Below are 15,405 nucleotides of genomic sequence, written 5' to 3'. Positions count from 1 at the left end.
AGCATCATCATCAACAGAAGCACCCATGGAGAAGTCTTCTACCTATGTATTAGACTATGTATGCACGTGCACTCACTATAGTATTTGCACCATAACCTATTCACGGTTTTGGGTCCTCAAGTGTGGGACAACACTTCAGGCTTGCCTGGAGTTCGACCCATCTCCCAAACCAACATCATCATATGTCCTGTGCACGATCAAAAGACTAGCACTTTTCCCCTAGGGAGTGACTGCACGTGAGGTTTTACTTTGCAGGTATTCGAGTTGAGGAGAATCATGCGCATCACTTCTACATCAACATTGCATCTCCCATCTTCTACGACCTCTATTCCATTTTCCAATGACCATTCAAGTTCTATTCATTAGAAGGATCAAGAGTCAAGTGTATCTTTAGCATAGCCAACTTTTACAAGATTTGTCACCAACAACACCATCAGTCTCTCCATCTACCACAATTTGAGCAACATCATTTGTACCACCCGCAGCAGGCAACATCCTCATCTTCAACAACCACCATTCTTCATCAGTCACATCCATTTCTTATCCATCAGGACTACTACTTGATCAGGACTGTTCCCAGCATTCCGCGTCTTTGGTGCAAGCTACAGCATGCTATCTACAACGTGAGTGCCCTGGGACTGGCACTCGTCTAGGGGGAAATAATGTTAACGGTATTTTGAGAAGGCTGCAGAAAGCACAAGTGCTAGATACTATTATTTGGTGGATTACTATTTTTTGGAGCTTCATTGTATTACTTTGGGCACTTGTGTATTACTTTTTACTCATGGACATCATCAGACTATCATGGTTGTATTATTTTGTGAGAGCCGGTCACTCCCGTGCACATTGTATTTATCACCCGTAGTTGTATTTGTCACACCCGCATGTGTTGCATGGGTTGCGCACATGTAATTGTGATTAGAATAGTGTAGGCTTGGTCTATTTAGGCTAAGGTTCAAGCATGTTTCAAGGATTGACCGGCCTAAAGCCCACTATGTGGGTAGGATGTCCAAAGAGGGTGCAAACCCTAATTCACAGTTGTGGAAACCCTAAACGCAAAAGGGGCGCAAACCCTAACCCTAACCCTAAATGCAAAAGGGGTGCAAACCTTAACCCTAACCCTAAACACAAAAGGGGCACAAACCCTAACCCTAACCCTAATTCTATGTCTATATAAGGGTGGGAGGTCTCAGTTATATTCACCCCTTTGGCACATTCATGCTGCGGAAGCTCTGTTAGTGCAACCATTCAATCTTTCTATTCTATCATCTTGCTTCCATTGTGTTGAGAGTGACTGAGAGGGAGAGAGTGAGAGGTGTGTTGAGCGAGGGACTGAGGGAAGGTGAAGCTCTTTGTCGTCTTCTTGCTTTTCTCGTCGTCTCTACTAGCTCTTCGACTCGTTGGTGTGCTTGGTGGTGGATGCGAAGGAGCGACGGCATCAGATCGTGTTGATTGTGGTCGTGGAACTATCTTCGAGCCTTTGAAAGGTAAGTTAGGTGAGTTCACTACAACTCGAGCTAGTCTTGTGTTCTTTCTTCCTTGGGTTGGAGAGGAGAATTCTTGGTTAGTTAGAGCGGAGCGTGAGAGACAAGGTGAGAGATTGTCGCCCACGTGAGTTGCAGCTTCTGAAAGAATAGAAGTCCGTCCAAAGTCCCGACTGTTGGTGCGTTTGCCTCAACAGAAGGATATCAAAGAATACATCCTTTTGCAAGATAACTTGCGTAACGATCCGCCATCCTTGTTGAGGGTATTTAACCTTTCTTCTTGTGAATCAATCACAAGACCATATGACTTCGTACTTGCTGTGCAAGTCCTGCATCGTAATATACGATGAAACAATTCGTTTTAGTTTCTTTAAGCTGACATTTGTCAGACCTAGGGTCTCCTTTTATTATTTTCTTTAAGAACCTCAGGGACAAACCCTAGTTCTTTTACGTTTACAATTTATTGACCCTACAACTAGGAAAGGTGGGCAAGTATTTAAGGTATAAATGTTTCTTGGATTTTAAATCATTCCCAATGCATATTTCGCAGTATAGGTATTTCTAAGTTTATATTAATTCGGTTAACTTTTAGAAGGTAATATCGAGATCACCTCGGCACGATTTGTTATCTATGTGACAACTGTTTTTCAGTCCTTAACTTTATTGCTTTGAGATTAGGTAAATTCAATTAATCTTCCTTTTTCCTTGCGAACAAAACTCATACCAAATAAACAATCTTTTCCTTGCTAAGATATGTAGTTAGCAATGATAACTTCCTAGAGTTTAAGCAACATAAGAAACCTTTCATGAATTTCACCTTCTATGATGATTCGTTGTAAAAAGAATAGGGGTTAATGGTGCAAGATGCAGTTTTTATACCTTCACGATTTAACCAAAATATACTACTATAGTGGGTAGATAATCTTGCTCCTAATTCGTTTCAATGCATAATGCTATTTGTGAAGCATATGGTGCCTACAAGGAGTATGAATAATGGCACTACAATGTCATAGTAGATTAATTCCCAAGATTTAAGTTGACACAACTCCAAGTTCCGAGCGCGCAATAGAGTGAAGCGTACTTCATTGATTCCTTTGATGAATATATGTGCAATCATCTGATCACTTGGATAATGTTCAATCATGATCGTGCCTTTCTTTACTTCATATCAAACATAGTGATAATGCACTGCAATATGTTTAGACTTGTTATGTTGAACATAGTCTTTAGCAAGACTAATAGCACTTTGGCTATCACATCGAGGTGGTGTGCTAGAGAGAGAGGGGGATGGACAATATTTGACAGAACTTGTCGAAGCCATACTAACTCTGGATCCACTAAAGATGCAACTGCATACTTAGCCTCTGTAGTGGAAAAAACAACACAACATTGTTTCTTGCTCGTCCAAGAAACAAGATAACCATTGATAAAGAAAGAATTTCCACTTGTAGAATGCATAAATAAGTGAGAGCCTTCCCAATGTACATCTGTATAACCCAAAAGTTGAAGTGAATGTAGAGAATCAGAGTGTTGTTGGTGTCAATAAACCAACGCAAATCTTTAGTGCCTTTCAAATACTTCAAAACTTGTTTAGCACTGCAGTTGAATGTTTAAGGCATGGAGAACTAAGATATTGTCCCATAAAATTTGTAGCAAAAAGAATATCAAGGCGAGAATTTAAGCCAACAAATTGAAGACATGATGCCAGGAGGCATATTTCACGGTGGATTTCCTGAGACTATGGTGGATTCCGTGAGTTTTTATTCCATGGTGGAATCCATGAGGTTTTGCAGTGGATTTCGTAAAACTATATTTATTTTTCGGGGCTCGTACACAAGCTGGATTCCTTATGCGAGAAGTTGACGAGGATGCCTGTCCTATTCGGGTGTCATGTTAATTTAATGTGCATGTGGGTGATTCCATAGTGAGTGATTTTGCAAAATACATATTCAAATTAATTGACGTTTATGAGTTACAGTGCGCACTCGTATTAAATAAAGGTTAGGACAAAGTTCCAACCTATTTATTTATTTTGTAACTGAAGACTGCTAGGTATTCACTTTTTTTGGTTTAATCTCATTATTTTCTAACAATTGTGAATGCTTCAATTTGATGTGTAGAGCAGGCAGCGGTGGCGTTGGGAAGCACTGGGCGGTTGCGTGTATTTAGAATACTTAGAAGAAATTATCATTTTTTATGGGCGCGCGTCTTATCATTAAAGACGTGGTGCTAGTATTTATTTAGATGCGCTTATTTATTGAAGCACTCGATAAATATTTATTATTTTGTATGCACATGGGCACACGGTTTAGTTATTTCATTATTGGACATTATATTTGGGCATAGCCCGACTCTCTCAAATCTTGGGCTGCCCGACCGCTTTATTCTCTATTTAGACAAAAGCTAGCACAAAAGCTAAAGCATGTTTATTCTAAAATTGGGCTATTTTTTAGCCTAGAGATTAATAGATTTATAAATACATGCCTTGTGGAGCGCTCACATAAGGCATGAGGGGAGATTGTACCCAATTGGTCTTTTTGCCTCATGTCATGCAAATCTTATTTCGTGTTTTTTGAGCTAAAGTAGAGTTTTTTTGTTCTTGGGAACCTTCCAGCACTCGCTAGGTATGCATACAGTATCCGATTTGTCCACCAATGGTATTAGAGCAAAGCTGAGATCAAGGGCTTCCAATCACTTACCATCTCGCGTGAAGGCCAAGCTCCTGGAATGAATGGGATCTATAGCCAGTCTCGTCACAATCCGTCAATACTAGCGCATTCCTGGCGGTGAAGAAGCCCCTTCTACGCAGTCGGATCGCAAGGGACCACTCTTTAGGCGGAGGACCACGTGGAAAGCTCCCTTAGCAACATGTTTTTTTTTCTCAATTAGCAGACACACAAAGAAGAAGTTTCAATAAGTTTAAAATTCATTAAGCTTAAAAATATTAAAAGAAAGCTTTAGCCCCCACATAAATCCGTCGATTGCGGCGGTAGCATGTACTGACTGCAGTGCCGAATTCGTCGACGGCATGCTCTTGTCCTAGTCGACAACAAATTATTGGTTAAAGCTTTTCAAGTAAAGCTTAACTCTTTTCTAAGCTATTAAGGTTTCAAACCTTCAAGTTTCAATCTTCTTTTAATCCAACTTTCACATTGGACAATCCTAAATTCGTTTCAACCCCTCAGCAAGCCCCTATTCATATCTGCGTTGTGACAAAAACAAATTCGAGCAAGCAGAGAATCACATGCAGACTACCGCTTGGAAGAAGTCAGAAATTAAATTTCGTAACCACGAAGAAGAAAGATTGCTAAAAAATCCATTTAAAAAAAAAGAGAAATAAGCCTTGTAAACCCGACTTTGAGCTACGCTCATCCCGCTAACAAGATTTCGAGTGTGTGAGGTTGTTTGAAATTTTGCAGGACGACTAATCAAAATATGGAAGATTTTTTGGCCGGATGTGATTTACCGGAACCAGCGATGGAGCAAAAATTGGATCTAATTATGATGCAGCTTCAAGAGGAACGAAGAGCACATCAAACTTTGCAAGCTCAACTGGCAACTCTTCAACGATCTATTGCCGATCAAGATGGACCAGAACCTGAAGATGTTATATGATGTACGATCGATGCAACACTTGAAGCAAAATCTATCCGAAAAGAAGAAAAGATAAGTAAAAGAAATTTCAAATTCCATACTTTTGATGGGTTATGCGATGGAAAGATTTTTCTTGCTTTTATCAGTCAGTTTGATGATTATTTCCACGAAGAACAATATGGAGAAAAAGACAAACTCAAGTATGTCACTAATCATTTAGTGGAGAGAGCATCACTATGGTGGATTGCTTTCCGCAAGAGTATTGATTGTCTTACTACTTGGGAGGATTTCCAAAAGAAATTTTTGCAGAATTTTCTTCCACCTCAATTCCACAAAAAAAGCAATCGAACAATGGGATCTTCTACAACAAAGAGATCGCGAGCCCATTTCACAGTATATCGAGCATTTTTGGAATGCCTTATTGCAACTTCGAATGCTCGAAGATGTACTTGAGGCGATCCATAAGCGCAAGTTTATGTCTGGTTTTCTTGGTCACTTTTATGTGGAGGTGAACATGTTCAAGCCAACGATTCTCGAGGATGCGATTTCCTTGGCCTATGATGCTGAAGACAAAATTCAAGGATGAGAGAAGCAGCCACAACAATTCCCAACTAACGATAACTTCGGTATAAAGCAATTCAACTCTAACTTTAGAAGATACAATCAAAATCACTTTTTTCCATTTTCTTTCCGTAAATCTTGGACACGACCCCCTGCTTTACCAACAAACACAAATCCAAATCCTGAGCCATCTTTCCAGCCAAATCCCAACATTTCTAAACTTCCCGCTATTACCAATAATATTTCCAAAGCCAAACCCATAGTTTGCTACAAGTGCCATAAACCTGGACATCTAGTAGTGAATTGTCAATCCAAAAAGCCAACTGTTCATATCAACTACTTCGGAGTGACTTAAGATGAAGATCGTTAAGAAATGCCAGATTTCACGAAAGTCGATGAAGATATCGGTACTACTTCAGATATTTTACTAGGTATGCGAAATCCCCATTCTTTATTAATGATGCAATGTCTTATGCATGGTAGAGAAAAGACTATTTTACATTATGATGGGAGCAAACATGATTTTATTTCTACAAAATTGGTCAAAGATTTGAATTTACATATTGTTTCCACTCATTATCCCATCAAGGCTGCATTCTTAGGCACTAGGTACAATGGAACACAAGAATTTCATGACTTAGAAATTAAAATTGGTGATTATGTTGAACACAGAAATTTCTTAGTTGTGCCTTTGCAATCTAGTGACATTATCTTAGGAATGCCTTGGCATCATCAATATAATCCTGATATAGATTATTCCACACATTCAATGAAGATTCATTCTAATGGGAAACAAATCACATTGCATGGTGTGCACACTTTTGATAATTTTTCATTGCTTATTCATACACAGGCTAAACGTGCATTAAGAAAAGGTACCAAATCCTACTTAATATGATGAATGAAATTGAAGTTAAAGAAAATCAGATACATCCTAGGCATGCACAATTTCTTTCACAATTTAAAGATTGTTTTGTTGCTGACTTACCACCTGGATTACCACCTACACATCCTAAAGATCACAAAATAGACTTAATTCCTAGATCACAACCACCATGTAAAGCACCTTATCGACATAATCAAATTGAACAAAAAGAAATTCAAGCCTAAGTTGAAGAATTATTAACTTGAGGACTTATTAGGCCCAGTAGTTCTCCTTTTGGTGCACATGTCCTGTTAGTCAAGAAGAAAAATAACACCTATAGGATGTGTATTGATTATCATGCCCTAAATAAGATCACTGTCAAGAATAGATATCCGATCCCTAGGGTAGACGACCTCATGGATAAACTACAAGGGGCTGCAATATTTAGTAAGATAGATCTTAAATCTGGATACCATCAAGTACGATTGGACACATCTGATATTTTCAAAACTACATTTAGAAATCAATTTGGACATTATGAATTCCTTGTTATGCCTTTTGGTTTAACTAATGCACCAGCCACATTCAGTTATATGATGAATCACATATTTTTGAGTCATCAGCATTGTGTCATTGTTTACTTTGATGACATATTAGTTTTCAGTAAGAATGAGAACGAGCATTATGAACATTTATCCTTGGTTTTCAAATCACTAAAAGAGAATCAATTATATGCTAATCCTGAAAAGAGTGAATTTTTCCAAACCCACATTGAATACTTAGGACACATTGTTTCATCTGAAGGTATTAAAGTCGATCCTAAAAAGATAGAAGCAATTTTGAATTGGCCGATACCTAAAAATGTGTATGAATTTCTTTCTTTCTTAGGACTTGCTAGCTCTTACAGAAAATTTGTGAGAAATTTTTCATTGCTTGCATTACCTTTGACAAAATTATTAAAGAAAGGTATTGTGTATCATTGGTCTAAAAATCAACAAAAGTATTTTGATTTACTGAAACATGCCTTAAAACATACCCCTGTATTGCAATTACCTGACTTTAATAGACCATTCTTCCTAGTAGTCACTGATACTAGTGGATCAGGAATAGGAGTTGTCCTTATGCAAGATTCACATCCCATAGCCTACTCTAGCTACAAACTTAAACCCTCTGAACTTAAGCATTCTACCTATGATAAGGAATTGCTAGCTGTAATACAAGCTTTACGTCAATGGAAACACTATTTAATGGGATTTGAATTCATGATTAAAATTGACTAACAAAGTATCAAACATCTCCTTAGTCAGCCACAAATTTTTGATCGACATATTAAATGGGCTGGTTTCATTCAAAGTTTCTACCCACTTATCCAATACCAACCTGGAACAGAGAATGTTGTTGCCAATGCCTTGAGTAGAAGACCAACAACTATTCATAATATCTCTGTGATATCTTTTGATTCCCTTATCCCTATGAAAGATATCTATGATCAAGTCCCTAGTTTTCAAGCTGATTGGAACAAATTAGTTGCTAATAACTGGATTCCAATAGATTCATTGTCTTATACTGATGGATTTATGTTTTATGAGAAAAGATTAAGTGTAACTGTTCCATTTAGATAATTTGTATCGCACGAAATTCATTGTCTCCCATGTCAAGGCCATAGAGGAATTATTTCTACTTTGCATACATTGATTGAAGATTTTTATTGGCCACAAATGGAATATGATGTTTCTAACTTTGTATCTGAATGTTTAATTTGTCAAAGAGTTAAGAGACACCATGGTAAGCAATATGGTTTGTTAATGTCTTTACCAATTCCTAAATGACCATGGGAAAATATTTCAATGGATATTATTACTGGTTTGCCTAACACTCAAGCTAATCATGATATGATTTAGACTATTGTAGATCGGTTTAGCAAACAAGCATATTTCATTCCATGTAAGAAAACATTAACTACCTCTGAAGATGCTCAATTGTTTTTGAAAACTGTTTTCACTAACCATGGTTTGCCAAAAGTTATTATTTTTTACCGTGATTCTAGAAATTTCAATAATTTTTGGACTACTTTGTTTACTAATTTAGGTACAAATATTGATTTTTCATTTGGATTTCATCCTTAAAAAAAGGGTAAACAAAAGCTACTAACAATACAATTTTAGATCTTTTGTGTGCATACACAATTTCAAAACCACAAACATGGGATACACACTTGCATTTATCTCAGTTTGCATACAATAACACACCACATATAGCTACATAGAAAGCACATTTTGAAATCATTTATGGACATAGATTGCCTACACCTGTTACATCATTGTCAAACAAAGTTAAAGCTGTGGATAATATTGCCAATATGCATGCTACTATTTTTTATGAAGTCAAAGATATGATTGCGAAAGCCCAACAATCATACAAAAAACAAGCTAACAAGAAAAGAAAAGCTATGAGTTTTAAATATGATGATTATGTTTGGTTACGCATTGGAAAGAGAAGATTACAAAGTGTAGAGAAACACCCTATTGTTAAAATAGCACCTAGATTTTATGGACCTTTCAAGATCATTCACAATATCAATGACAATGCATTTAAATTAGAATTACCCCAACACTAGAAAATCCACAACACTTTTCACATCAATTTATTACGATCTTTTAGAGGCCAATTACATGTACACCCTGTCTATGAAAACCCTCCTTTGTTAAAAGAAGAAATCAAAATCCTTCGACCTGAAACTATTCTAGATACTAACTTTATGACCGCTAGAACTAGCCATAGATACTCTAGATATTTGGTTAAGTTTAAAAATCATCATGTTGAAGAGGCCCAATGGATGCACGCTCGCGACCTAAGTGCTTAACCTCACTATTGGCTCCACATTGAGCTAATAGCAATTGAGGACAATTGCTATCCCACCCGAGGGGGGGGGGAGGGGGGGTATGATGCCAGGAGGCATATTCCATAGTGGATTCCGTGATACCACAGTGGATTCCGTAAGTTTTTATTCCACGGTAGATTCCGTGAGGTTTTGCGGTGGATTCCATAAAACTATATTTATTTGCCGGGGCTCGTACACAAGGTGGATTCCTTGTGCGAGAAGTTGACAGGGACGCCTATCCTTTTCGGACATCATGTTAATTTAATGTGCACGTGGGTAATTTCATAGCGGGTGATTCCACAAAATACATATTTAAATTAATTGACGTTTATGAGTTAGAGTGCGCACTCATATTAAATAAAAGTTAGGAAAGAGTTCCAATCTATTTATTTATTTTGTAGCTAAAGACTGCTAGGTATTCACTTTCGTCGGTTTAATTTTATTATTTTCTATCAATTGTGAATGCTTCAGTTGATGTGTAGAGCAGGCAGCGGTGGCGTTGGGAAGCACTGGGCGATTGCATGTATTCAGATTACTTAGAAGAAACTATCATTTTTTATGGTTGCACGTCTTATCATTAAAGGCGTGGCGCTCACATGCCTTGTGGAGTGCTCGCATAAGGCATGGGGGGAGATTGTACCCAATTGGTATTTTTTCCTCATGTCGTGCAAATCTTCTTTCTTATTTTTTGAGCTAAAGTAGAGTTCTTTTGTTCTTGGGGACCTTTCGGCGCTCGCTATGTACGCATACAACATTCGATTTGCGCACCAAGACATTTGGTCACTCATTATCTATGCCCACAATAGTCTAAGTAAGATTTTCTCAAAGATCCAAGAAGATCATCCAATACTTCTAAATTATGGATACCCACAATAAGTTGGATCCAGAGTGACATTGGAAAAAATCTTCGCTTTGTCTCAATAGTTTATCCACATCAATATTTGAACAAGATTTATATTGTTTAAGAAATCATCATTATCACAAAGATTTTGGATAGGAACATAGTGTTGTCATGTAATCATAGCTTTAAGATATATGTTAAGTAAGAAAAGTGTTTTTGATAGTGTAGCTTTTTCAAGCAAAGTATGAGGAATATGTTGCAACCAACTTTGATAGTATTACTTGATGCCGTTCTACTACTCTCATCCAAATTTGAAGCTTTTGAAACTTCACAAGCATGGATGCCTACTTTTAGTAATCAAATGCTTCTAAATTTTTCTAAACCATATTTTTCTTATTTTCTTACCATTCTTCATTGTTGTTGGTGACATTACTACTTTGTCATGCAACGAAAATGGTATCCATCAGTAGTTGATCAAGATGCACTCATGATTTTTATGGTAAAGTTCTATTTTCAAGTGAAACCAAGATATTTGTCGTGGCCATAAATGCATTATATAGCTAGTTTGGCATGACTGTCATATCATCCTCAAAACAAGATGTAACCTTCGACTCTTATATTTACATTTTCTCTTCTCTTTCTCTTTTGAAAATAATGTTGGGTATCTTAGGATTATTTGTTTTTGAACTTTAGAGTTTGATTATCATCAAGAGATAGATAAAATGAAAGTGTGTATATGTTAATATTTAATAGTTATACATTTGTTATGATTTATGGTTAATAATTTTAATTAGTAAGACATATTATCTCCCCCAGTAGCATATCTATAGGTGTATTCTTTTGTACATTTATAACAGTGTTTGAAAGCATGTTTTTGACTAGTTTAATGGAGTTTGTAACAAAAAATTTAAAATCATATCAATAAGTAAATTTACATAAATATACTTATAAATATAAGCTACTTAAGTTTAATGGATTCGTTCATGAGAATGTGGTAATACAGTTGTGGCGCTAGACCCTCAACTTCCAAGAAGAATCATGGTAATGAAGTCAATGAAGATCATGCACTCTCTATATACTTACAATTTACTTATATACCATGCATATAGAAATATCTAGTTTATTTTCATTTGCTTCCACAAACAATTCATTTTATTGCTTTTTGTTGATAGTAGATGTTTTATATTTAGGGCCCTTTTCTTGTCGTGCTACATCATGTTTTGTGCAAGGAAGATGCTAGAACATAAAAAATAATTTCAAGTAAATAAAATTTGTTATTTGTACTTGTCCACGAGCTAAAACAGGCCTAACACTGGCTCTATAGCCTTAGCTGGCCTCTACTACACACCCAAACCACCCATCATGGCCTCCTGGCCAGGAGTGTCTCTAAGGATATACTATCCTAACCTATAATATAGAACTTCGTGTTTATATGGATTGTAATCCAATGGATAAACGTTCCCGCACTCCTCAAATGGAGTCCTTGCACAGTGTAATACGCCATGTAAGCACTGAAAAAGGGAGTGCCCCTCCGCTGATTCCCCCAACCCCACTGAAGCTCTTCTATAGCTCAAGGATTGACCCCAAGATGCATTGCTCATACATAGAACACATTCGATACATGCTCCACTCTTTAAATTAATCCTTCCACTAGATGTAATATATTCCTTGTTGAACACTCCCCAAGGAGATTGATCACTAGCTCTACAGCTTGGGGTACCTCACCTCCTCAACATAGGTCGTTGTTCATGAAGACAATTGTTATACATCTAGGATGATGCCATATGTTGCATTGTCATGCCGCTACATGCACAGCATGTAAAAAAATCTAGAGTGTGGCTTTTTTATTGATTTAGAGAGCTAATGCCATTTTAGACATTAGTGTTAGTGTCCATGGTTCAAAAATATTAGATTTTTGGACAAGTTTTAGCCAATTTTTTGATATTCTAGATATTATATATTGTAAAAATCCATATAACTATAGACAACTTCTAGATTAGGATGACATGTAAAAGAAAGCATGTAGCTTTCAACCAATTTGAGAGGATTTTATGTAAAAAGAGAGATTGATGAAATCGCGCGACACGCAATTGCTATTTTCAGGCAATGAAGAGCACTCCAAAGTGGGAGATGAAGAAGGAGTGATTTGGCACGATTCTCGCCAGTTGTCCTGATATTTAACCCCTCTTTCGGAGTCAATGGAAGTATCAGATTGGTGATTTGAGCAGCATAGAGGAAGGTATTATTTTATACATGTTTTTGTCTATTAGAGTTATATCTTCTCATAATGCTGAAAGAAAATTGACAGGCTTCATCTCTGTTAGTATTCTTCTACATTTTATAATTCTTTTTGGGAGTATTCTTCTATGTTTCCAATTTCTTCGAACCCCTTCTCTTCCATCTACTCCTCTCCCTGAATCTACCTTCACCCTGTTGTCTCTTATCTTCAAGAACTTGGCTTGAAACCTTCAACGCTTCTCTTATCTCTACCATCTCCGGAGTCTAAGCTCTTAAACCCCCATACATTCTTCTCTTGCCAAACCCCTGTGGTGACCTTCAACCCTATGCAGTGTGACATTGGTGAACCCGATGTGAAGGTTGGTGTAAGAGAACTTCAAGATGGGGGATTTTTCAGGAGATACTCTACAACAATTGGTGTGCATATTTCAATAGACTCAGCAACAACAAATCCAAATGTTACAACAACAACAACAAAGGCAAGACAAAGAGAAGATTGATTCCACAGCTATCAAGGCCCTAGAAGAAGTTGGGTGTAAATTAAAATAATTTAATGGTTAAAATGTCTCTGTTTTCATTCGTTTGTATGTTGAGAAAATGCTCTCCGTTGGTGTACCACAACATGCATGGAGCCGTTATTTTGCCAGACTAGCAAAGCATGGTCTTCAAGAAAGAATCCATGGTCTTTTCCAACAAGATGCGGATTGAGTTGCATTCAAAAAATCCCTACGTGAAGAATTCTTCTTAGAAGACTCTGGGCTTATGACGAAGAAAAGTTTCATTGTTTGGGTTGAGAAACCCAACAAAGGCTTAGCTGCAACAACTCTATACCATGAGTTTGAAAGTAAATTTGGACAACTTGATGCTGAAGACCAACAAAGTATGGAAGGTCAGAAGATTGAATTATTCCTTAAGACTATAGATCCCATTCTGCATGAGAAGCTTGTTAATCACTTAGAAGATGCTACCTCTGAATCAAGAGCCAAGACTGCATGGAAAAATGTTACTGATGCAATTAACATAATTGCTCGAAGAGAGCGGATGCGACTAAGATTGGGCTCTACTTCACTCAACTTCAACAACTCCATTGATGGAGCTTGTTCCACCTTCAAAATCCCCTATTCCTTTGACTAATCAACCAGCTCTTTCTTCTTCTGTTTCTTCTAAAAAAGATTTCATGGATAAATTCATTAAAAGCATGTGTGACCTTCATTTGAATCTTACAGAAATTAGTTCCAAGGTGGAGAAGGTGGGTGTCAAAGTTGAAGAATGAGGACGATCATCAACTCAAAGACCCATGAGAGAAGGCTTTAAGAGGAGTTGTATTTGATGTGACAGTCAACAACATGACAAGAGAGAGTGTTCTGCCTTCTGTGAGGTTGAAGCACAAAAGCTCGTCTTTTGGAAAGATGGAAAAATTCATGCAATTGAAACCGGTCTTCCATTGGAGCCCAAATTTTGGCAACGGTTTAGAAGATTTCGCTGTAAAGAATGCCTACGCAACAATTGATGCAGCTACCTATGGGCTGAAAATTGAATCAACTAAATCAAATTTGAAAGCATGTAAAGTTAATGTGCAATCTAAAGTATGGATGCAGATACTAGATCAAATGGAATGTGGTAAAGCAACCAAAGAAGCTTTGGCTAATGCCAATTAGTGCATTCGAGGAATAACTGGTTGGGAAGAACCGGTAGATTCTTTTTCTGCCTTTGCACATTTGACTAATGTCAATCATAAAGAAGTCTTGATTGAAGAAAAGAGAAGAAGAGAATATGAACCAGGGCCTTCCTCTTCTGGCCCTCCGAAACGGGTAACTAGAAGAACGCATGAACGACCAAAGCTTGCTGAAAATATAACCCCGGATCAAGAGATAGAAGATGCACCTTAAACAAAGAAGACTGAGGGAAAGAAGAAATGCAAGTAGTGAGGTTACAAATTGAAGTCTGACATAGAATCTGCAACCGATCTCAAACGAGACTTAAAAGAACGAATTCTAGAAAGCAAAATTGAATTCACCTTAGGTGAAATTCTTGGAATTGCCAAACATGAATTCCATGATGTAATTATTAATGTAATCAAAAGGAAAAGATAATATGTTGGTGATGAAGCTAAAGAAACAATGCATGATTTTTTGCAAGTTCTTTGAGTTTTTGTGCAGGATGAAGAGAAGCTGACTTCATAAGGAATTCATCTTGAAGTAGTTAAAGAATTAATTGTAGCAATTAAAGTTAAAGATAAAGAAAGCATGAAGGAAAAAATTAAAGAAGTGAAAGCTGAAAATGTAATGGTCGACTGGTCCAAACCAGTTAGGCAACCCACCTCTCAAAAAAAAGGCAATCTACAACACATGCATGAGGAGGAAGAGACTGGGTTCATTCCAATCAGTCACTACTCCCGTATGCATTGAGAAAGAGCAACAACCGAGACAGTCGTCAAAATTGGAGAAAAAGAAATAGCATGTATTGCACTCCTAGACCATGGTTCTGAAATAAACATCATGGCAAGGAGTCTCTATGAAAGTGGCGGATGGCCCATAGATGTTGATCCAAGCTGGTGAATGAGAGCTGCAAACAACTCTTCTAAAGAGTTATATGCTGCATGTCCTAATGTGTAGGTAACTATTGGAGACATAAAAGACAATTTTCACTTTTTTGTTCAAGACTCTTGTAGTTACCCTATCATTCTTGGGCAACCTTACATTCTAAAGCCTGCTTAGAAACAAAAGCTCTTGACGATGGTTCTTCCTATGCTCAAATCCGAAGCAAGGATAATGAACGAGTTGTCCAATTTCTTCCTATGTGTGTTAACCATCATTGAAACAAAGATCTAATGCGTGATTATCCTATGCCTCCTAATGCCCAAGAATTCAAGGGTTTTTGGGCTGCACTACTGTAAAAGGAGGCTATGGCAATGCGTCATGTAAAAAGATTGTACCCCCTT

Source organism: Lygodium microphyllum, chromosome 10 (assembly GCF_053477565.2).
Source record: "Lygodium microphyllum isolate KBCC chromosome 10, Lygodium_microphyllum_v1.1.10, whole genome shotgun sequence".
Lineage (NCBI taxonomy): Eukaryota > Viridiplantae > Streptophyta > Polypodiopsida > Schizaeales > Lygodiaceae > Lygodium > Lygodium microphyllum.
The sequence above is the reverse complement of the archived record's forward strand: the minus strand, read 5'-3'. Positions refer to the sequence as shown.